The 22,987-nt window shown below is 48.5% G+C and overlaps 1 protein-coding gene and 2 long non-coding RNA genes across 5 annotated transcripts in view; 1 reads left to right on the top strand and 2 right to left on the bottom strand.

Moving 5' to 3' along the window:
• The window catches only part of Ncald (neurocalcin delta), a 294,541-nt gene that overhangs the window by 165,303 nt on the left and 106,251 nt on the right, over window positions 1-22,987 (top strand). The window contains exon 1 of one of the 3 annotated variants that reach the window (XM_040730603.1): window positions 19,650-19,781. The exons of the other annotated variants lie outside the window; for them this stretch is intronic. The gene's annotated coding sequence lies outside the window, so the exon portion shown is untranslated. Of the gene's footprint in view, window positions 1-19,649; window positions 19,782-22,987 lie in introns of those variants that run through there. 3 annotated transcript variants of the gene reach the window in all.
• Window positions 10,481-12,724, bottom strand: LOC121133709. Its single transcript, XR_005870679.1, has 2 exons — window positions 12,479-12,724; window positions 10,481-11,339 (listed from the first exon to the last, which is right to left on the bottom strand). It is a non-coding gene; the product is annotated as an uncharacterized LOC121133709 (long non-coding RNA).
• On the bottom strand, window positions 16,165-21,332 carry LOC121133710. Its single transcript, XR_005870680.1, has 3 exons — window positions 21,025-21,332; window positions 18,490-20,796; window positions 16,165-16,667 (listed from the first exon to the last, which is right to left on the bottom strand). It is a non-coding gene; the product is annotated as an uncharacterized LOC121133710 (long non-coding RNA).

Genomic DNA, 22,987 nt, shown 5'->3' with positions numbered 1-22,987 from the left:
TGTTGCAGAGATCAGTGCATAACATGGTGCCTGCTGTGGTCACTGTTAGCCCAAATGCCTGGGAGGTCCCACGTGGTCCAGAGAAGACTCACAGATGCTGTCGGTTTTCCTGTGTGCAGAGAGGGACATGGGGCATCAGCAGGTTTAGTCATTTACCAGTAAATCATCTAAGTCAGGATGTGATTATTCCTAGTCTTAATGCTTGTGTTGTCATAGTTTAGTTCTTAGCACATTATGGGGTATGTTATGCATTCATTTCCATTGTCAGAAGTTTAGACAGATTAGAGAGCTAGAGTAGATGATGGTGCCAAGCTTCGTTTTTGTTTTCTTTTTAATTACACTCGCTATGTATTACTTTTATAGTGAGGTTACAATGGTGTACTTCCCTCTCTCTTTAGACCATGAATTACTGTGTGACAATTTCACAGGCTTCACACAGCTCCAAGTGGTCTCAGATTCTTAATTTTATTTTTTCTTTTCTTTTCTTGTCCCCACTTCCATCTTTCCGTACATTCCAGCATTCCCTAAGGTGTAAACTCCCAAAAACTAATATCGTAAGATTCATCAGAAGTAAAAGTTTCTTTTGTGATCAAACAAATTTGGGGAAATTCTTGATATTTCATCTCTTATTTTGGAAATTGGCTTTGCATGTTAAAATCTACTCATGACTTGGGACTGTAGAGATGGCTTGGCAGTTAAGAGTTCGTACTGCTGTTCCTGAAGACCTATGTTTGGCTTCCAGCACCCACTCTGGACACCTCACAATTACAAAGGGATCTGTCACCTCTGGCCCCTGTGGACACTGTACTCATATGCACACAACTACACACACACACACACACACCACACACACCACACACACACACATATAATTAGAATAAAATATATTTAGTCTAAAAATACACTGTCAAGACCCTGAATTGCCTCTAGGTGAAGAAAATACAATACAAATACTTTTAATCCAGTGTTTCTCAAGCATGCTTTACCTTGGAATGATCCCTGTCTTATACAAGCCCTATTAACTCCCTGCTGTATCTACTAGGAAAATATTGAACTAGATCTAGTTTGTGTACGGCTTTCTAAGCTTGGAGCTGACTGGTTATTATCACTGCTGTTCTCATTAAAAGTGTCATATTTTAGATTTATAGATTTATCTAACACCCAGAGACCGAACTCTGTGTTTTCTACCCTGACGTCACGCGTTTGAAGGCCTAAGAATGAAAATGAGAAATCTCTCATTTGTATAAAACTGGCCTGAGCCTTTCAAATGCTTATCTTTGATTCCGTAACCGCTTAAGATAGAGCTATCTTGTTCCAGTTAGCATTGGCCGCCATTTGTCAGATCCTCCAAGAGCCTTCAACAACTTGGTCTTTTCACGGTCCTCCCACCCCCACCCCCGAGTGGCGTTGTGCGGAGTGAGCATCAACCTCACGCAAGGTCTCTGAGACAAGCATGCAACTGTTCAAGATGACGTTGTCCTGTCCTCTTTTTCTCTTGTCGCTTGCGCGTAATATAATCTACCAGAACGCAGTTTGTTTGGCGGTAAGCTCGTGTGCACAGTAGGCAGCCAGTGTGTCCATCTCTGTGGCAGACACCCATTTCCCAGTACCTCGGAAATGCTTGATTGGGCTGTCTCAAGTGTGTCCCTCTGAAGTTCGGGGTGTCTTCCCGTGCAGGATGGGCGTGAGGCCAGCTGTTTGGCCTCTTCTAGGCTAGTGTGTTATGTTAGAGTTTGTCAACTTGACACAAACATAGACATACCTGGGAAGGTGGGATCTCAGTTGAAGAATTCCCTCTGTCAGATTGGCCTGTGGGCATGTCTGTGGGGGCATTTTCTTGATTGATGTCTGTGGGGGCATTTTCTTGACTGGTGATTGATACGGGAGAGCCCAGCCCAAGGTGGGTGGGTGTTGTCACCCTGGTCAGGTGGCCCTAGATGGTATAAGATGGAATCTGAATGACTTTTTTTTTCTTGACGAGTAGATATCATGTGCTCTCATGTAATTCTCTGGATTAGTCTGACTCATTTGTTGAACCCAAGTGTAATAATCATCTGCTATAGGCCAGATACTATTCCGTGTGTCCTACGTTCCTGTACACACACAGATCCTAATCTGTAAGCAATTGTTGAGCCTCCGCTTCTCCTCCTGGTTCTCAGTTGTTTCCTGGCTGATGAGGTCAGCAGCTGGTACTGCCATGGTCTTCCCGCCATCCAGCATGTCTGCCAGGCTCTACCATGCCCACCCAGTCCTGGTCTGTAGCCTCCAAAACTGAGCCCAAATGAACCCTTCCCCGTTGCCAGGGAATGACTGCTGCACCGTGCTTCACTAAGGTGGGAGGTGGCATGCTGGCAGGGATCCCCTCTTGCGTCTCCTTGGCTGCAATTGTGTTGCACACCCCCGGGCAGAAAGGAGACTGGGATCACCACGGTCATCTGCAACAGTCAATGCTCACTCTGTTAGGCTAGAGTGGACCTTGCCTCTCTCGCTGTTCACAGACTCAGGATGGTGGGAATGAGACCGTAAATACAGCTCTGTGAAAACAGACCTCGGGGTTGGAGAGACGGCTCAGTGGTTAAGAGCACCGACTGACTGCTCCTCCAGAGGTCCTGAGTTCAATTCCCAGCAACCACACGGTGGCTCACAACCATCTGTAATGAAATCTGGTGCCCTCTTCTGGCCTGCAGGCAGACATGCAGGCAGAACACTGAATACATAATAAATAAACAAATAAATAAATCTTTAAAAAATATATTTATAAAAAAAATTAAAACCAGGAGCGACTTTTCTCTCTCTCCCCGTGTCCCCAACTCCAGGCATGCATTGGTTATGTCTGGAGACATTTTCTGTTGTCACAACTTGGTAGAGTTGCTGTTGGCATCCAATTGGTGAAGCACCATGAGCGTTGCTTCCAGGTAGGCTAAGGCACGGAGAAAAACCCCTCCCAAAGTGAAGCATCCAGCTCCTCCCCTCCCAAAGCAAAGCATCTGACCCCTCTGTTAGCAGAGCTGAGGCTGAGAACAGCCCCCACCCCACCCCACCCCGGGTGGGGAGGAAGATGTTTGCAGCACCTCATTCTACCTCCAAATTCAACATAAAAGAAGTATCAGAGAAAAAAAATCATCCAAATTGATCAACAGCATTGTATTAGTCAGGGGTTGGTGCTGTGGCCGGAAGCACACCCTGCAGCCTCCCTGCAAGTCTAGGTTCCCGGCTCCAGGCTCCAGCATCCCTCGGGCAGAAGCCGTCCTGATCACACTGCCTGCCCGCCCCCGGTCTATAGCTGTCTGTCAGAGACCTCAGTGAAGCAGGGAGATCGTCTGTGCAGACTAAAATTAGGGATGTGAAAAATGATTATTTGGAAGTAAGCTTGAAGATGCCTACTTAGATCCCCTGAGACTTCAGTCTGACACATAAGCAAGACTAAAAATACGGAAATATGGTATTGTCACTCTGATCACTAAGTTTCAGCTGGCTCTAAATAGAATAAGATCTTAGCTGTCATGCAGAGGCATTGTGCTTTCACATTTAAGAGATATTAATAACCCTGCTATGTTGTCTGTATATGCTTAAAATGCATCATTATTTCAAAGAATAGCTCTTTAAGCACTAAACTCAATGATTTTATATATATACTTTCAGGTTAAAAACCAAAAAAAAATGGCCAAATTGATCAACAGCATCTCGTTGGTCAGGGTTCTCCAGAGAGAATGGAATGTAACCAAGGAGACTTTATTAGATTGGCTTGTAGGACGCTATCAGGGTAGACCTCACTGGAGAGGCTGAGAGCCCTGTGGCTGCTCAGCCGTGAGCTAGGTGTCAATCCCAATCTGGTACTCTTCCTGAAGAGATGCCGGTCATTAGTCCGCGTGGAAACCTGAAGAGACTGGGTGTCAGTGGAGGAGAGCAGGAGCAGCCGCAGAGTAGATGAACTCATCAGTGAGACCAGAAGGCAAGCAGGCAAAAAGCCAACTGCTTTTCCCTTAGACCCCTTAGATGCCTTGTATCTGGGCCACCGCCAAAAAAAACGTTGCCCACATTTAGAATGCATCTCCCACTTCAGTTGCCCACATTTAGAGTGCATCTCCCACTTCAGAAAGCCCCGCCTGGGGATGCCTACAGCTCTGTCTCTTGGCTGGTTCCAGATCCAGTCATTGACAGGTAAGACTAACCATTACAGACATGACGGTTGGGTTTCTTCAAAGCCAGCATGCACCTGCTCTTACAAGTAGTTGGCATTTCTCACATGTGGACTCAGCAACTGTGGATTCAAACGACCACTGAAAATGTTTACAGGAAAAACAAAAACAGCGTATGTCCCAAAAACATGCAGACTTTGTTTTTCTCGACACTATTCCCTACACAAGATGGTACAACAGTGATTTTTATGTGTGATTTACATTGCATTGGATTTATAAGAAGTCTATGGATGACTTAAAGTGTGTGAGGGTTTGCTCATGTGCTTTGTGCAAATATTCCGGCACTCTGTGTATGGGAATCAGACATCCAAAGATTTTTGGTGTGCACACACTGTGTGTCCTAGAGAACTTTAACTGTCAAGCTGACACAGCCAATCGAGAAGGGAGTGTTAGTTGCAGTTGCAGATGGCCCAGGTCAGATTGGGCCTTGGGCATAACTGGGAGGGTTTGTCTTGACTTTTAATTAATTCAGGAGGGCACCATGGGTGACTCCACCCCTAAGCAAGTAGCCCTGGACTATCTGGAAAAGCTAGGTGAGTAGCACACACTGGCCTTGGAGCCAGATAGCAAGCGACACTCTGCCTGGCTCCTGCCACACTGCTTTGGCTGTGAAGTTGATGTCTTGAGTAGAATAGTGATGTGGGGGGGAGGGAGGGATGTCCTTCTATATATGTGTTTCTCTTATCGGTTGATGAACAAAACACTGTTCGACCAATGAGTCAGGAAGATAGGCAGGGCTAGGAGACGAGGAGAATCCTGGGAGAAGTAGGCAGGAGCCGGCCAGAGATGCCAGGCAGCCAAAGGAGTAGCATGCCGGATTATGGGTAAGCCCAGCCTTGTGGCAATACATAGATTAACAGACATGGGTTAGTGATTTAGAGAGAGCTAGCCAATAAGAAGCCCAAGCTATTGAGCTAGCCAATAAGAAGCCCAAGCCATCGGTCAACAGTTTCATAATTACTACAGGTCTTTTTGTGCTTATTTGGGGCAAGGTAGCCAAGGGGCCAGGCTGGAAAGAAAACTCCGCCAACAGAATAGCAAGCAGGCCTGCCTTCAAGGTCCTTGAGCTTTCCCTGATCTTCCATAACAGAGCCGATAAACAACGCTTTGCTTCCCCGAGTTGGTTCCGTTTGGAGTGTTTGTCACAGCAGCTAGAACAACACGGATCCCGGAACCAGTGCCTTCCCCAAACACAGATGGATGCCTGTGTAGTCTAGTGGACCAACTCTGCATGCACAAGGACGGACGTAGTTAGCTTTAGCTGTTTTCCAGGCTGTGCATCACAAGACCCACTAAACAAGCACACTTGCCCAAATGCTGCTTAACCGATTAGCAAAGGCTTTTCACTGGGCTTCATCTTCGTTTTCAAAGAACCGCCATGGATGCATTCCCTAACACAGGTTCCTATGTACTCGTGTGCATTTCTCATACGTGAACATACGGGAATGTATATGCAGAGTTCCTGTGTACTCACCCTGTCTAACTCAGTCTCCAGTTCAGTATGAACCTAGCATTCTCTTAGGAATTTCCCCTCAGCCTGAAAACGCTCCTCGGCTGAGTTTTTCTGTTAGTTGCTTATGGGTGATGGCTAATGATGTTTTTACGCGTCTAAGAGCCCTTCATTTCCTTATTACGCAGACATATCTGGCGTCGGCTCCAGGCTCCTTGCTATTAATAGCTGTTGAAGGCGTGCTGTACGTCTAATTTGACGCTGCCTGTGGTGACACAATTGGTTCTCAGTCACTTTACTGCCAATGTGTGCCGCTCACGCCACGGGGAGCTTTGAACTAATTGGTGAAGTCTCCGACCTCCGGGACTAAATCTAAGGCACACTTTCTTCTCTCCAGATCCTTCAGTAGCCCAGGTCTCTCTGGTTCTGTGCTGTGACTGAAACCAGAGGGGCAAGCCACCTCTTAGATTCCATTTTATCTGTGCTCATACCCAGGGAACACAGGAGCCCTCAGGCAGCTTCTGAATTTCCATATAATAACTAGAGTCGTAGACAGACAAGGTGCTTAGAGGCCTTGTTTTGGATGTATGCTTGTAAACAAACATTTTTGTTTTATTTAAATTGTTTCTAGGAAGCTATGAGGGAAAGTGATGAGCGTTTGGTTGGGGAGAAGGGTAGAGAGTCCCTTGTCATCTTTTGGGCAGGGTCCTTGTCCAGTCTTCTCACAGAATGTCCCTTTTGGTGCCACCACCGAAGGGCACACCTCCTAAGACAGCTTTTCCATGTGTGGCATCAGCTGCCTCTCGGAGCTCACAGCCCACTTCTCCTGCCCAACCAAGTCTCCCCCTCAACCATGCTGAGACCGTGACGAAAACAGGGCAGACGGCTTCTTCTCTGCTTCTCTTCCTTAGTCTGGGGCACTCCTGATCGCGGACCCGCCCCATCTCCTCCCCTTTGCCGACATCTCTTCCTACACAACACCAGTCCCCATGCTGGTTGCCTATCCCACAGCGTTCCTGGATTAGGGCTTCTAAGAAGGGAGCTAGGTCTCATGCTGGCAAGTGCTCAGACGGCCTCTGGGCTTGACTGGCATTTCGATGCGTGTTGTGTGAAGCTCTTTCTGTTACCATGGCACCAGCATCAGTACCAAAGGGTTGCATCGTTTAAGGGTAGCAGACACGCAACTCTATGAATGGTAGCTTGTTTGGATGGTGAAAATGTACTCTGTGTCAGTGACTTGGTAAAGGCTTGACGTATTCCTTTACTTCAAGAATTTGGAATCATGAAGTGAGCACCGGCTGTTCAGTGCATCGGGCTGTTGGCCACGCTCCACAGAGAGCTCCAAGGTGCCCTGGGATGGTCCTGCCAGTGCATCTGTAAATACAGAATACATATTGACAAAACACAGCCCTGGGTCATCCGTGACCTTCCAATAAGACCAAATGTCACTCTGTTTTGTCACAGTTTTGTTTCAACAAACACTTGTAGGTTGACTGGGCTTTTTAAACATCTAGAATATAGTGTTCTTTTCCAGGATTACTGAGTGTAAGCATCACCAAAGTTTCTCTTGCTTTAAAAATTATTAATATTCAGAAAGAAAAATCTTCAAATGTTCTGTGACTGTGGATGGGTATGGGACCTTGGACTGAGTGACTTTTCTCACAAGACAATTTTCTCCTCTTTCTTAAAGAACCTGGTTGTCATCACAGCAAAAATGGTTGAGCACTGTATTAATTATGGCACATCCAATGGTGTGTTCAGTCATTCAGTGACCGCCATGTGCTTTGCCTTGTATTTGACAAAAGTGGACAAAGATAAGCATGACCCTTGCCCTGGGGCCTTCATGGCTAGAGAACGCACATATGGAGTTGTAGTATGGGATAAGCTTCAATTTTGAAGTTTACATTCACCCATAAAACATCAGTCACGCTGGGCGTTGGTGGTGCACACCTTTAATCCCAGCACTGGGGAGGCAGAGGCAGGCGGATCTCTGTGAGTTCGAGGCCAGCCTGGTCTACAGAGTGAGTTCCAGGACAGCCTCCAAAACAATACAGAGAAACCCTGCCTTGAAACACACACACACACACACACACACACACACACACACACACACACACACACACAAGAAACCAGCAGTCGCAGAGATGGCTCAGAGGTTAAGAGCACTGGCTGCTCTTCCAGAGGTCCTGAGTTCAATTCCCAGCACCCACATGGTGGCTCACAACAATCCGTAATGAGATCTGGTGTCCTCTTCTGGTGTGCAGGTATCATACATGCACATAGAACACTGTATACATAATAAATAATTTTTTAAAAAAGACACCAGTCACCTTTATGAGATTCCAAACTCTTCCAGCGTTGTTGTTGCTGTGTTAAGAGTTTGTCACAGCCCAGACGAGGGCCGGTGACATCAAAAGATGATTAACTGGTGCAGCTGTCGGGATGTTAAAATAGAATTAAACCATAGAATTATTATTTTAGTCGTACATGTCTCGCACTACACTTAACTAAGTGTAGTTCATCTGTGGGGTGTCTGATACATGTAAAGAATCATATGTAAAGATAAAAATATGTAAAGATGCCAAGGGGCTTGTGCTGTTTGGGTTTTTTGTCAGCTAGACACAAACCTAGACGTGTTTGGAAAGGGGGAACTCTTAGTTAAGAGAACACCACCCTAAAGGGCTTGTTTCTGATTAATGATGAACGTGGAGCTCCCAGCCCACTGCCACCCTGAGCAGGTGGTCTTGGTAGTGTAAGAAAGCCAGCTGAGCAAGCCAGTAAGCATCTCCCCTCCATGGCATTGTCATCAACTCCCGCGCCCAGGTTCCTGCCTAGAGTCCTTGTCCTGGCTTCCCTCAGTGAGGGAGTGGGACCTGAGAGTCGTAAGATGAAATGAACCCTTGCCCCTCCAAGTTGCTTTTTTGTCACAACAAAAACCCTAAGGCAGGGCTCTCGGTGTTTATTTTTACTCTCTGACAATTTCATACATGCATATAATGAATTTCAGTCATTTGCACCCCCCCCATCCTCTCTTATCTCTCTTCCCTCTCCTGCCGAGATCTTCCTCCCCAACAAGTCCCTCTCTCACTAAATGTTAGGGTAAGGCACACAAAACTAAAACCGCATCAAGCAATTCATTTACAGGAGCACGGGCCACATTTAGAAGGCGGTTCGACAACGACCGTGTCTGATGAGCACAACAACAGTGTTAAGTCCCCCACTAGGGTCAGTGACCTCCCCAGACACCGGCTCTTCTTGGCCAAGTTTACAGTTACCGACAGGAATTCCCTCAAATCCGACCAGATTGTGGTCGGCTACTTCCATCATAGTCATGACACCCTACATCTGGAAGGTCAGTGTTGTAGTTTTCCAGAGCTCATGGCTGAGTCCAAGGCTACTGATGGCTTTTCAATCCCTGCAGCCTTCACAGCACCTTGTAGAACTATGGGAACCAGCGAGGAGGGAGGAAGCTTCCCGTTGAGCTTCAGCAGGATTTTGTCTTGTAACAAAGTTGTAACAAAGTATATGGTGTTCGGTGGTAACTTCTACAGTGAAATTCTGATGGTCAACCAAGGGCAATACCAATCCCTTGTATTGTCTGGAGGACAACTCGTGGCGAGGTAAACTGTGCCTGGAACTGGATTTTTTCCTTTTTAACCCTTCATTTCAGGGAGGAGCGTTATTGATTCGTTCAGGGTACCTCTGTGCAAACTTCCGTTTGAGAATTGCCTTTTAATAAGCTCATAAAATAGGCTTCGGTGTGCTTTCTCATGCATCTGTTGGCTAACCCTCCCCAGCCACCCCTACTTCCCATCACTAGTTAAGCTTCCTACCCTACACCCCACCTTCCACTCCAGGTCACCTATGTTCTAGTCTCTCCCCCAAAGGCCTCTTGGTGTCTTCCTTCTCCCTCTAATGGCCCTGTCTATCTTTGGGCTTCTAAAGGTGCTCCAATCTAGGTATAAAAGATAGAGTTCACATCTGAGAAGAGAACATTTGCCATTTGTCTTTCCTGGCCTGGGTTACCTCATACAGTTTAACTTTCCTGCTAATTTAATTTAAAAATGTCTTTATTGATGGGGGATGTCCTTCTGTATACATGTTTCTGTAATTGGTTGATGAATAAAACGCCGTTTGACCGATAGAGGCAGGGAGATAGGTGGGACTAGGAGACGAGGAGAATTCTGGGAAAGAGATGCCACGTAGCCTAACAGGTCCAGGCATTCTCCAGTAAGCCAAGACCACATGGAAATACACAGATTAATAGAAGTGGGTTACTATTTAAGACACAGCTAGCCAATAAGAAGTCCTAGCCATCAACCAACAGTTTATAAATTAATATATGCCTCTGTGTGTTTATTTGGGGCTGAAGTGTGGCAGCAGAACCTGGCAGGACAAAGGAATTCCAGCCACACTTTATAGCCGAATAAAATTCCATATTTCCACTACTTATTCATCAGTTGACAGACATCTGGGCTGGCTATTCATTTCCTGGCTGTTGTGAACAGAGCAGCAGTGAACCTGGATGTTCAAGTAGTGCTGTCGTGGGGTACAGTCTTTGGGGTGTGCGCCCAGGGTATAGCTGAGTCACTTGGGAGTTCTATATTTAGCTTTTTTGAGGAACCTCCACACTGATTTCCATAGTGGCTTCACCAGTTTACATTCCTACGCACAGTAAACAAGAATTTCCCCTAACCCTCACCTATGTTCGACATGCAAATCTTCAGTTTAGAACCTACCGAGGTTCTCTTTAGTCCGTGAGGGATTTTAGTGCAGATGATACATGAACCATATTTGAAGACCTGATAAGCATATGCAGAGAACTGGAGCGTTTGGGCCAGCATAATTTTATCCTTCTCAGTGGTAATTTAAAACTTAGAGATGGACAATGATCTTATAGGTGGACAAAGGGAGGTTGCAGTCTTGTGAACTCATCAGGGTGTGGGGATTACGGGCAAGCCTACTAAGGCATTTTTTTTCAAGTGTTATTTAGCCATAGACTCCTTCATCTAGACAGTTTTCCAAGGAGGTTTGAAGTGTCAAGCCATCAAGGTTGGAGACAGAGAGAGGTGTGGTCTTTGGGGGCTTCTCCCTTTAGACTCTTCAAGCCCCGCCCACCAGGGTACCCAGGGTTGGTGCCCACAATTTGCCAGAGCAAGTACAAGGGTCCAGGAAGCAGACACGAGTGCGGGTCTCCACAGAGCACTGTTGGCGGAGGCGGAAGCCGGTGGGGGCTTCGTTTTGTTTTGTCATTTGGTTTGCTTTACTGGCCTTGGCCGCTCTCCTCGAGTCTTCTGAGAGGCTACACGATTCACTCATCTTTGCCTCCATTGGATTTGACTGAGTTCACCCATGCCCTAGAGGAGAAGAGGTCCCTCCGAGAACCTCATGCTCAGCGCCCTCTCTCCAGTGAGAAAGGCAGTCCCACAGAGACGGTGAGCTGCACTGCAATTCCTTTGTGAGCCGCATTAGAAAGCAGCACTGTCCCCAAGGCTTTGGTTCAGGGACCTACCATGTGGCTCAACATGTAAAGGTGCTTGCGGCCAAGCCTGAAAAACTTGAATCCAATGCCCCCTGGATCCACAGTGGCGGAAGGAGAGGATGGAGCACTGAAATTGTCCTCTGACCTTCACAGGCATCACCCCATCCTGGTCCAGGGTCTGAGGATGTAGATCCATAGTAGCGCTTGCCTAGCGATACAAGGACCCGAGTTCAATCCCCAAGCACATCAAAACAAGCATACAGCCAGGTGGTGGTGGTGGCACACACACCTTTAATCCTGGCACTCGGGAGGCAGACGCAGGCGGATCTCTGTGAGTTTGAGGCCAGCCTGGTCTACAGAGCGAGTTCCGGGAGAGCCAGGGCTACACAGTGAGACCCTGTCTCAGTAAACCAAAAAGCAAAACAAAAACAAGCAAACAAAAATAACAACCTTCATGGGACTGGGGAGACAGAAGGGCTTACCTTGTACCCTAAGGACCTAGTCAGATCCCCAGAGCCCTTATAAAGGGGAGGGAGGGGCTACCGCCAAATGTGGTGGCGACATGGGCATTCAATTCCATTGCTGGTAAGGCAAAAACACACAGATCTCTGGGGCTCACTGGCCAGCCAGCCTGGCATACTTGATGAGCTCCAATGAGAGAGTCTGTCTTTAAAAAGGTGCGTGGAGCCTTAGAAGTGATATCCGAGGTTGCACACATACACACAAACACACACACACAGGCTTTCCCTGGCCTTTACGGGCTATGAGCAGCACAGTCCCACAGACTTTGCATAGAACGCCAGGGGTTGGTGAGCTGCAGGCTATGGTGGAGGGAATGACACTTGGACCGCGCTACCTTTCTGTGTAGAGTGCTTTCTTGGATAGGTAATCCATCTTCAAATGGGACAGACCTTAAAACAGGGTCCTGAGCAGGACAGTCCGCAGAGACAAGCCAGCACAGGATTTCTGATTGGAACGAGGGGTCAACCGGGGGACCAGGAGGAGTGGGGGGCCGGCAGCGACCTCCCCCTTGCCTGGTGGGTCCCTGAGTGCAGAAAAGTCACCTCCTACTAACCCCGAAGCCTGGCTTCCTGTGACAGAGGCTTTGGACAAAGCTAAATGGCCATGTCACTGATCCAGCCCTTTTTAATTTGTTAGAGAGATGTCCCGTGGAGAACAGGTCATCAGCGATTGTCCTGGCTCCAATCTCTTCCCTTTGCTGTGCCCCTGCCAGCTCTGACTCAGCCCTAGATTCACACCCCCCCAAATAAAAAATAAAAATAAAACACCCATTACCTAGTCCTTCTCGGTTCCTTCTGCCAGTTAAAGGGAGAAGGATAGATTTACCTTCTGCGGAGTTATGATAGAACAATGAGTATCTTTTCCAGGCGGTTATGTTCCTATACATTCTCAGCAGTAGCTGAAGCCAGGTTTCCACCCAGGGAAGGCCGAGTGCCTGGCACGGCCAGACGCAGTCAGATCTTTTTATCCTCCTCTCCGTGCTCTTCCTCCTGCCAAAACCTTTCTCTGTGGAAGAGGAACAATTACGCTTATTCTTTGAAAACTGCGAATTTTATTTTGAGCCGGGATAGTCCCCAGTTTTAAATATTTCACTCTCTTTCTTTGAGTTTGAATAATATTTTGTCGGGGGGTGGAATTAGCCCTTGGCCCCAGGATATCAGCACTGGGGGTTAATCGATCAGTGGCACTGAGCCAACAGAACCATTTTTAAACATTTCGTCTTCACTGCTCAGGGGAGGGAGAAAGGAAATTTCAGACACTCGGGGTCCTCTGTGTTTTGTTTAATTTACCAGCTAAACCATAAATAGCCTTTGGCCAAGACAGTTAGTTCCCTGAGTCCACTGAGTTATGTTATTGTTAACGTGCCTCGAACTAGACACTCAGGTTTTTGGTTTGGGTGCTATGTTGTAACATTAGCTATGGAATCTTTCCCGTAAGTTTTTGAGTAAGAGAGAAAGAAAAACTTCCTCATTGTCAGTCTTAAGAAGCCATCCGACCACACTCACGCAGAGTGTGTCTGAGGTCTACCCGCATTGGCACCACCTGAGAATGTTCTAGAAAAGCAGGTGACTTGGCTCTCCATCTCTAGCCACTGACAAGAGCCTGCGTTTCAGTCAGGTCATCAGCTGGCTTGTGTACATGTTGGTTTAGTCTGAGGCTTTCATTTGTCATGGGAGAAAAAACGGAGGAGCAGGCAGGTTCTCAGGGTTCAAGGTGAAACTGTCTTGACATTCAGCTCCGTAGCCTCCCTGGATCCAGGCTTAACAGCATGGCTGAAGGTTCTGCCACACCCACTTTAGACCACGCTTTACCACAATCATGGAGTGGAGGAATACTCTAGACCACCTACCATGGTGGACACTTTCCTAAAAATCACTGAGAAAGACTAGTCCTGCACACAGATCTAGGCTGACCTGGTGATTTCAACACTGACGGATAAGGAACGTGTCACCCTCCAAACGGACTATGGATAGCTTCTGGGGATGGCGGGACCACAGGGAAGCAGGTCCAAGCCCACAATATTGACATTGGAGTTTTCGCTGCATATGTAAGAGAATACCTCCATCAACCCCCAAACATGTCTGTTATTGACTGGCTCCCAAAGTCAGGTGTTTTCTTAAAACAACAAACAAACCTGTTTCTCCGATTTCAGGTTTGTTGTTAACACAGACCATCTCCTTGGACTAGCTTTTTATTTCCACTGCAAATAGGTCTAGGTGTAGAATAGACTGGGTCCCCTGTTTTCACATCCTAACATCTGTCATTATAAAGAAAGATGTCCAGCCTTGCTGTGTACTGAGAAGCAATGAGGACAGTGACCTTAAAAGCCAAGCTGGGGAGTCAAACGTTGACTGTTTCTGACACACAGAGAGAAATGCCCTGCTCTGTGTCCAGGTCCGAAGTCCCTGCCTCACTCAGGCAGAGGACCCAGCTTGTAGAGCCTGAAGCAGGAGTCCCACAGGTTCCTAGGCTCAGAGAAGCAGAAACTTTCCCTGGAGGAGGCAGTGGACAGACATTCTTTTGTTAATGAGGGTGAATTTTTTTTTTAACTGAGATGCTGCTCTGGTCAAGACTCACAGCTGCCGGAAGCTGAGCAGATGGGGACCCTCAGGAGGTGACCCTCCCTTCTCCATCCTTTTCTGCCTGGCAGGCTGAAGAGCCCTCCATCTGCATGGCTCAGCACGGGAGAATGCTCCAATTGCTTCTAATAAAAGCAACTCTGGGCATCATGGCTGCTTGGCGAGAGTTGCGGCAGCAGGCATGTGTTCCTCGCCTCTGAGCTCTCACCTCTGAGGGAATGCGGGTTCCCTGGCGGACCCTAGACCTTTAGCCTCAGCCTGAAACGGTAGGAGGGGGACCCGTTGTGCTCCAGGTGTTCAGTTCTAGAGTGAAATCCTAGGGACATCTGACAGTTACCCATTTCAGTGGCTGCTCTAGATTCTCCCAGGCTGAAGATACTGGGATGTGCCGGGGAAGGGGGGATGATGACACAGCTGGGTACCCCAGGAAGCAACTCTTGGGGATCTAAAGTTACCTTAGGCTCGTGAGAAAGCCCACAAAACAAATGACCTTTTAAGGGAAAGTGAGTCTGTCTGACGATCCCAGTTTCCCTTGGAAAGATTATAGATGGAGATGATACAGACTGCGAAATCAAAGAAGACTCGCTAATGTTCAAGACTCCGTTACTACTGGAAATTTTGGGGAGTTCTCACCAAAGTGGCCACAGGTACTGAGAAACCAGAGTCCCCTCTTGGTGTTCTTAGTCTCCTTAGAAAAAGAATCATGTAAGAGCAGGCTCAGACAAAAGCTTGGGCACTGTTTTTCTAGAGTTTAAGAGAAAACTCCAGGGCAGTCAAGGCATGAATCTTAGCAGCTGCCTGGAGGAGGAACAGGAGACAGAAAGAGAAAGCCCTATGTGAGTTAAGGGGGTACAGAGATCAGCCACACCGTGAGCAGGTGGGCAAGCGGGCTGTAGAGAGAGAGGTAAGGCGACCCACAGCACAAAACAATCAAAACCCACACTTAGGCTCTGGCCACCATCTGAAAAAAAACAAAACAGAAAGGGGAGAGGAGAGGATGGGAGGGAGGAGCTATTCCCTTCTGAGTTCTGACTCACCTATCAGGCTCACCAGAGCCTCATGGAGGTCTGTAGGCTGCTCTGGGGGTTGGGCATTGTGGGAAGGAAATCTCACTGAAGGGCTAATTATTCCGTCTATCTCTTTAACAGGACTTAAGGTGATCCCACCCGCTTCCAAGAGGTGGACCCTTAGCCAGACCACTTAACTGCCCAGCCAGAATGTTAGGTCTCTACCCAGGCCAGAGACTCCATTCTCTGGGCCATCACTGCTACTGTGACATTATGAAATTATTTGACCAGTCAGGACTTCTGGACTGTAGGGAGTTGGCATGTTGCTGACCCACAGCCATTGGGCCAGAGGAAGTAGTTGTCCCTTCCTGGGCCATCACTGCTACTGTGGCACCATGAAGTTATTTGACCAGTCAGGACTTCTGGACTGTAGGGAGTTGGCATGTTGCTGACCCAGAGCCATTGGGCTATTCGCAGTCCCATTCATGGCCATTTACTGACTACCTCTTTGTCTAACCAATATCCTTGTGACTAACACATGAAGCATTTGGGAGAGAGGCTAACAGGCAATTGTTCCTGAAACGAAAAGCCAAAAAGATGTCATTGGCTGAAGCTCGCTGTGACCCTCCTCTACCTGGTGTTTCCGCCTATGTGTCTGAAAGGTGCCTTGATTCACTGGCTGGCTTTTGCTGGGCAACTGTAACACTTCGTGAACTCATCACCTCCCTGGGCAATGGTATTGGGAGCAGCCCGAATGCATATCACCAGGCCGTGGCCACTCCTAGGTGACTCCAGAGTAAACCACCTCTTACTCCCTGTAAGGTGAGGACTGTGTTTTGCATCAGTAAGATAATAGAGAGCTGTGTAGGGCCAGTGAAACGACTCATGGAGTAAAGGTGCTTGTCACCAAGCCTGACGACCTAAACTTAGTCCCACGTGGTGGACAGCGAGAACTGACTGCCACAATTGGGGTGTTCGTTAATTTCCACACGCATGGTGCAGCATGTGTGTGTGTGCGTGTGTGTGTGTGTGTGTGCGCACGCGCGTACGTGTGTGTGTGTGTGCGTGAATGTGTGTGTGTGCGTGTGTCCACACAAATAAATAAATGCTTATTTAAAATGTTTTTAAGGATATATGGGGGAGGCTGTGGCAGTGGCCCTGTAAAGCTTAGAATTTCAAACACTCTAGTAAATTCCATCTCTCAGATTACTGCCATGGCAACTCACCAGGGAGCTGGAGATGAACTTGAGAGTAAGTCCATGCGAGATAATAGACTTAGGGTGATCTGATGGATGGCACAGTAGAGCGTCCAAGCAGCGGCCATCATGTCACTGGTGGCCGTCTCAGGAGGAGACCCTCCTGATCAGCCACATGATCCTTGAGCCGAAAGCCGAGTGTGCTGAATCCGTGTGGTCTCAGAATCCCGTGCTGTGAAAACAAGCTATCTAGGAATATTTTTCTAAAAAATAAATAAGGAAGAGAGGCTGGGCAGATGGCTCAGTGACTGAGGTCCCTGGCTCTTCTTAGAACCCAGGTTCGAGTCCCAGCACCCATGTGGCATTCCAGTTCCAGGAGCACCAGGCACACCCCCGCTGCTCAGATGCACAAACAGGCAAAACACTCGTGCACAGAGAAATAGAACAATACATTTTTAAATTAAGAAAAAAACAGAAGAAAGCAAGCTTTACCGATATGGCGGTGTGGTTTGAGCCTAGCATATCCCGTCCGTTGTATGTCAGACAGCCTCATGTTGCACGTGTTCCTGTGAGGTCACCTTCCAAAGGAGGGACCTTGCACACATCGCAGGGTGAGCCTGACAGCTGACCTGTTTGACACTGAGTGTGGTATCTGCTGCTAACCCCGTTTATTCAGTGGCCGTGGAATCAATCTGTAGATTATATCTTCCTTACTCTGATAGAATAGATAGGCAAATCAAAATGATTCTTGCTGAGAGAGAGAGAGAGAGAGAAGAAATGACCCAGGCTGGCATGAAGCACCCAGCCCAGGAGACAGGAGGGCTCCTGACAGGAGGAGACTGTAAACCATGGAAAGGGTTAATATGAGTTGCCAGAACATTTTCCAGAAGAGGGTTTGGAATGTGGCTCCTTTTCTCTGTCCCTGATGCTGCCTGTCACCCAGCATCTCTGGCACCTTAGAGCAAGAGGGCAAGGATGCTGGGAAGCCATGGCCACTTAGCTACTGAGCAGAGACTGTAGAGACCAAGCCCTCAGTTCCCCGCCCCCCTCCTGTAGACATAAAATCCACAGCAGTGCTTTAGAGCTCCGCAAAACTCGTTGGTAAATATTGAGACGCTTTTGGTGAGAGTTATTTCTTCACAAAGGGGGGGGGGGATCCACCTGTAACCAGGTTGATCTTGTCCTGAACGCAGTTAAAAATGGCCACAGAGTTAGGAAGATGGCTCGGCAGGTAGAGCCCCCACCATGCTGGGCATGCTCAGACGCTGGGGCTCAGATCTCCAGGACCCACGTAAACGCCGGGTGGGCATGGCAGCCCACCGGCAGTTCTTCAAAGGATGGGAACCGGAGATCTCGAGCAAGGTGGCTAGCTAGCCTAGCTACATTAGTGAGCTCTGGGTTTGATTGAGACGCCTGCCTTGATTAATAAGATGGGGGAGCTGTGGAGGAAAATTCCTGACTTCAGCTTTGGACCTCCTCACACTCACACTGGACGTGTGTGTGCCCACACACATACAAACACTAGTGCACGCACAGAGACGCATGCAAAAAGGAGAAAAGAAGACGGTTTTCTTTTTAAAAGATCGCACACGCATGCACAAGCAATTGCACACACACACACACACACACATACACCATGTATATCATGCCAAATGCTTGTCTTGTTGGCTAATACTGTCAGAATGGGAACACAAAATATCACTAACTGTGAAGAAACAGGATGAAGACAGCTGAAGCAGTGTGGGATGTTTGCCGTGGAGTTGTTTGAAAGCATGTATGTTGTCAATCTGTCTCAGTGCGGAGTGTTTGCTGCAGTCTGTATTAGTGATTCATATCCTAGAGGTGTTTCGGCTCCCTCCCTTCCTCCCTCCCTGCCCCCTCCCTCCCTGCCCCCTCCCTCTCCCTCCCTCCCTCCCTATCTCTTTCTCTCTCATATGTACCTGCTTACACATGAGCATATGTGTGTGTGTGCATACATGTACATTCCTGTTGCATTCGGGGAAACGACACTAAGAAACACAACTTCCCCACAGTTAGATTCCTTCTCTACTTACAGAGTACTCCATGGGACACGGCTTTGGGCTGTGTGTGCCCACTGAAACCAGACGTGAGAGTCACTGCCTGAGCCGCTCACGGGAAAGCTTTTGAACCTGAGTCACTGACACTAGAAGCTCACAAACCGATTCAAGATGTGACCCATATGGGGTCAGTCTCTCAGAGTCAGACTGTGTAGTGGAGCGGGTTTCAGTCTCTCAGAGTCAGACTGTAGTGGAGCGGGTTTCAGTCTCTCAGAGTCAGACTGTAGTGGAGCGGGTTTCAGTCTCTCAGAGTCAGACTGTAGTGGAGCGGGTTTCAGTCTCTCAGAATCAGACTGTAGTGGAGCGGGTTTCAGTCTCTCAGAGTCAGACTGTGTAGTGGAGCGGGTTTTAACCACAAACATCCTCTGCTACATATAGACTGGGCTCCTTCAGTCACCTCCTGAGGGACAGTTAAGGGGATTATATTATTAAACTTAGGATGAATTGTGCATGTCTTTTTCTCTTTTAAGACTCAAATATGTTGACCTTTTCCGGGATAAACATTATCCTAGCCATCTAGTAGATAGTCTTTAAAAAGTAATCACTGTGGGGTTTTCATAAAGAATGTTCGTCTCAAGCAGGCGTGACTAAGGTAGCCGAATGTTTTGTTCGTCCAAGTGTGTCACCTAGGTTAGAGTAGATTCCCTGCTCCTCTCCACCTCCCTCAGGTGCGCTGCACAAATCTCTCTCTCTCACTCGCTCTAGCCATGCAAGAAATCCGTGTTGATCACGGACTGGGTATTAGTGCTCATGATGGCAAGTGGGAGGAGCAGCCTTTAAAAATGAGCAAGCCATATACCATACGGTTAAGTGTTGGAGGGAAATAAAAAAGCAAAAAGGGAATTGAGGAGGTCCGGGATACACTGTCACTTTAACTCGTCCATCAAAGGAGCCCTCATTGAGAGGATAGCTCCCACAGGAAGATCCGAAGGGTGTGAGCTCTGGATGGGTAGATGCCTGGAGTGAGGTCTCCTGAGAGGCTGCATAAGTGCTCAGCCCCGAGGAAGGCTTGTGCTTGGGGTTTTAGTGCAACCAAAGGAGGAGGAGGCTGCCATCGGGAAAGAGAGAAGGCAGAAGGTGCCCCCAGCCTTGGTAGAAGCCCAGATGGGCTTGAAGGACTTGGTTTTGTTTCAAGTGAAGCTGCCGCCGCGAGGCTCCACGCTGAAGGAGTTGTGTGCTCCGTCCCTGCTTTTGCCGGAGTGTTTGAGCCGCATTACAGGGCAGGCTGAACGGAGACACTGCTGTGGAGAGCTGTGAGGAGCCATCACGTAAGTCATCATAGGGAGAAATCGCCCAAGGTGACCTGGGCGGGGTGGAGAGGATGATAGGGTTTGGTGCACAAGTTCTGAATGAACTGCTGAAGTGTCCCCTGCCTGCACAGGACAGTCTCAGGGCCTGTCACAATGCCACGTCCAGAAAGTCACAAGATGTCTCCTTAGAGAACTGTACCCATTGCAGGAACCATGTTGGATTCATTGCGTGCATTATAGGTTGAGAAGCGGCCTGGATAGACAGTAGTTTATCTAAGGATTGAAAAGGAAGTGCTGTGTTGTGATTTGAGTTTGGGCACTTAGTCTCCAGCTCATGCAGTTGCTTTGGGAACTTGTGGGGCCTGTAGGGCGCAGAGCCCTCAGCTGTCCAGCTGCCACAGTGATGGGGAAGCCAGCGTCACAGAGAGGGACTTGTGTGCCCCTTATGTGCATCCCAAAGTTGACCCTGTCTAATGAGACCGTTCAAGCGACCCTTGTGAGGTGAAGATTACTGGACTCACAGTGCTCCTGTTACCTACAAGCCAATGCTGATAGAAAAATAAGCAAAGGAGTTCACCAGTGATTTGCCCTTTCCAGAGTTTCTTATTGGTTGAAGTAAACAAGAAGAATAATGGATTGATTGAGCCAACTCTGAAGACACGATAGGGTCCATAAGAGATGTTGATAGATTTGTCTGGCATTATTAAAAGCAGGCCGGAGTACGCCTGTTGGTACCCCCACACTGGCGAGTTTATTCTTAATCCTGGAAGCTGTTGCCAAGCTTGAGAACAGCCATACTAATGTTTTGCGTGTGGGTACGGCTTCGGGCCCCACGGGGGCTGTGGCACAAAAACCCAGCAGCAGCCAGGAGGGCTCAGCAGACAGGAAGGCTGGCACAGATGCTGCCACTGGCAGTAACAGAGGCCAGCTTCTATATAAAGGTTGGAAACAGGCTGGGATGGCAGTTAGCACGGAGCACAGCTCCAGGTCCCCGGGCACAGGAGGCAGCTTCTTTCTTCCCTCATTGTTTGAGCTGAGAACAAAGAGACAATTGACTGGGTATAGAAGTCTCATGACAAGTAAATGACACTTTGTTCAGGGTAATTGTAGGGCTCGCGTTGTTTCTGTGTCAGCTGATCAAAAAGGAAATTAAAACCTGCTAGGGAAACTGGTCCCCAGGAAGATCAACAAATAAGCTGCCGAATTCAATTTTCCTCCAGGGTTTTGGGAGGCGAACGGACAGGTATTTCCAGAATCTTACCCCTTGTTGAACTCCGTCGTCGGTGCTCCCTGTATGCTTGGCTCCCTGGGCTTGTCCCCTGGGTGGTTGTCATCTTCCCATCTACTTGGAGAATTTTGTGGCTCCTGGTCCCTGAAGGGCAGCACGTTCTGGTATAATGTTGAATTTCCTAACATTTCAAGAACCCTTCCAACCTATAAATGTCCAATGGTTCTTTCTCTCATTTTTCTTCCCCGTTGTCTCAGTTAGGGTTTCTCTTGTTGTGAAGAGACAGCACGACCACAACTATTCTTATAAAGGAAACATTAACTGGGGTGGCTCACCCACAGTTTCAGGGGTTCAGTCCATTATGATCATGACGGGGAGCGTGGCAGCAGGCAGGCAGATGTGGTGTTGGAGGAGCAGCTGGGAGCCCTGCATCTCGCAGGCCACAGGAAGTCGACTGAGACACTGGGCGGTATCCCAAGCATAGGAAACCTCCCTCAAAGCTTGTACCCACTGTGACACACCTCCTCCATCAGCAAGGCCACACCTCCTCCAGCAAGGCCACACCTCCTCTATCAGCAAGGCCACACCTCCTCCAGCAAGGCCACACCTCCTCCAGAAAGGCCACACCTCCTCCAGAAAGGTAACACCTGCTAGTAGTGCCGCTCCCTGTGAGAGATTATGGATGGGGTCCCATTACATTCAAACTACCACACCTGTGGATGTACATGTGTGTGCAGGTGCACGTGTGTGCGTGTCTGTGGAGGCCAGAGATGGATGCTGACGTCTCTCTCAGCCGCTGTTTTGCCTTCCCTTTTGAGGCAGGGTCTCTCGCTCATCTGAAGCTCACCAGTTGGGCAAGACTGGTTGTCCAGGGAGGTCCAGGAATCTCATTTATTTACTTCGTCAGCTTTGGAATGGCAGGTGTGAGGTACTATACCTGGATTTGTGTGTGTGTGTGTGTGTGTGTGTGTGTGTGTGTGTGTGTGTGTGTGTGTGTGCACGCGTGCTACGGATCCAAATCCGTGTCTCCACCTTGCGCAGCAAGTGTGCTGGGGAGTTTTTGTTAACGGGGCACAAACTGGGGACACTCGGGAAGAGGGGACCTCATTTGAGGACTAGCCCCCATCAGATTGGCTTGTAGGCACGTCTGTGAGGCAGTGTCTTGATGAACGATTGGTGTGGGGAGGAAGGCCTGATCCACGTGGGTGGTGCCACCCCTGGCCGAGTAGTCTTGGCTTATATAAGAAAGCAAGCTGAGCAAGTCCTGGGCAGCAAGTCAGTGGGTGGCGGTGTTCCGTGTCAGTGGGTGGCGGTGTTCCGTGTCAGTGGGGTGGCGGTGTTCCGTGTCAGTGGGTGGCGGTGTTCCGTGTCAGTGGGTGGCGGTGTTCTGTGTCAGTGGGTGGCGGTGTTCCGTGTCAGTGGGGTGGCGGTGTTCCGTGTCAGTGGGTGGCGGTGTTCCGTGTCAGTGGGTGGCGGTGTTCCGTGTCAGTGGGTGGCGGTGTTCCATGTCAGTGGGGTGGCGGTGTTCCGTGTCAGTGGGTGGAGGTGTTCTGTGGCCTCACCTTCAGTCCTTGCCTCCAGGCTCCTGCTGTGACTTCCTGCTGGTCATTAGGAAGGGGATTTCTTGTCCAGTCAGGTTTTTGTTTTGTTTTGATTCATAATCACCATCAAATTCTAATGAGGAAAGCCGGGCGTTGGTGGCGCACGCCTTTAATCCCAGCACTCGGGAGGCAGAGGCAGGCGGATCTCTGTGAGTTCAAGGCCAGTCTGGTCTACAGAGTGAGTTCCAGGACAGCCTCCCAAACTACACAGAGGAACCCTGTCTCGAAAAAAACAAAAAAAATTCTAATGAGGAAAACAGAAACCATATTAGGCATGTCAAACAAAGGAGACTTAATTGGAACGTGCAAAACGGGAAAGGCTACCTCTATCTTTCTGAAGGTGTGTTTCAGGGGAGATGTCACCACTCTTATTCCCAGGGCCGGGGTGAAGACTC

Source organism: Mesocricetus auratus, unplaced genomic scaffold (genome assembly GCF_017639785.1).
Source record: "Mesocricetus auratus isolate SY011 unplaced genomic scaffold, BCM_Maur_2.0 Super-Scaffold_100023, whole genome shotgun sequence".
Taxonomy (NCBI): Eukaryota; Metazoa; Chordata; class Mammalia; order Rodentia; family Cricetidae; genus Mesocricetus; species Mesocricetus auratus.
This window is presented reverse-complemented; position numbering and strand designations above follow the sequence as displayed.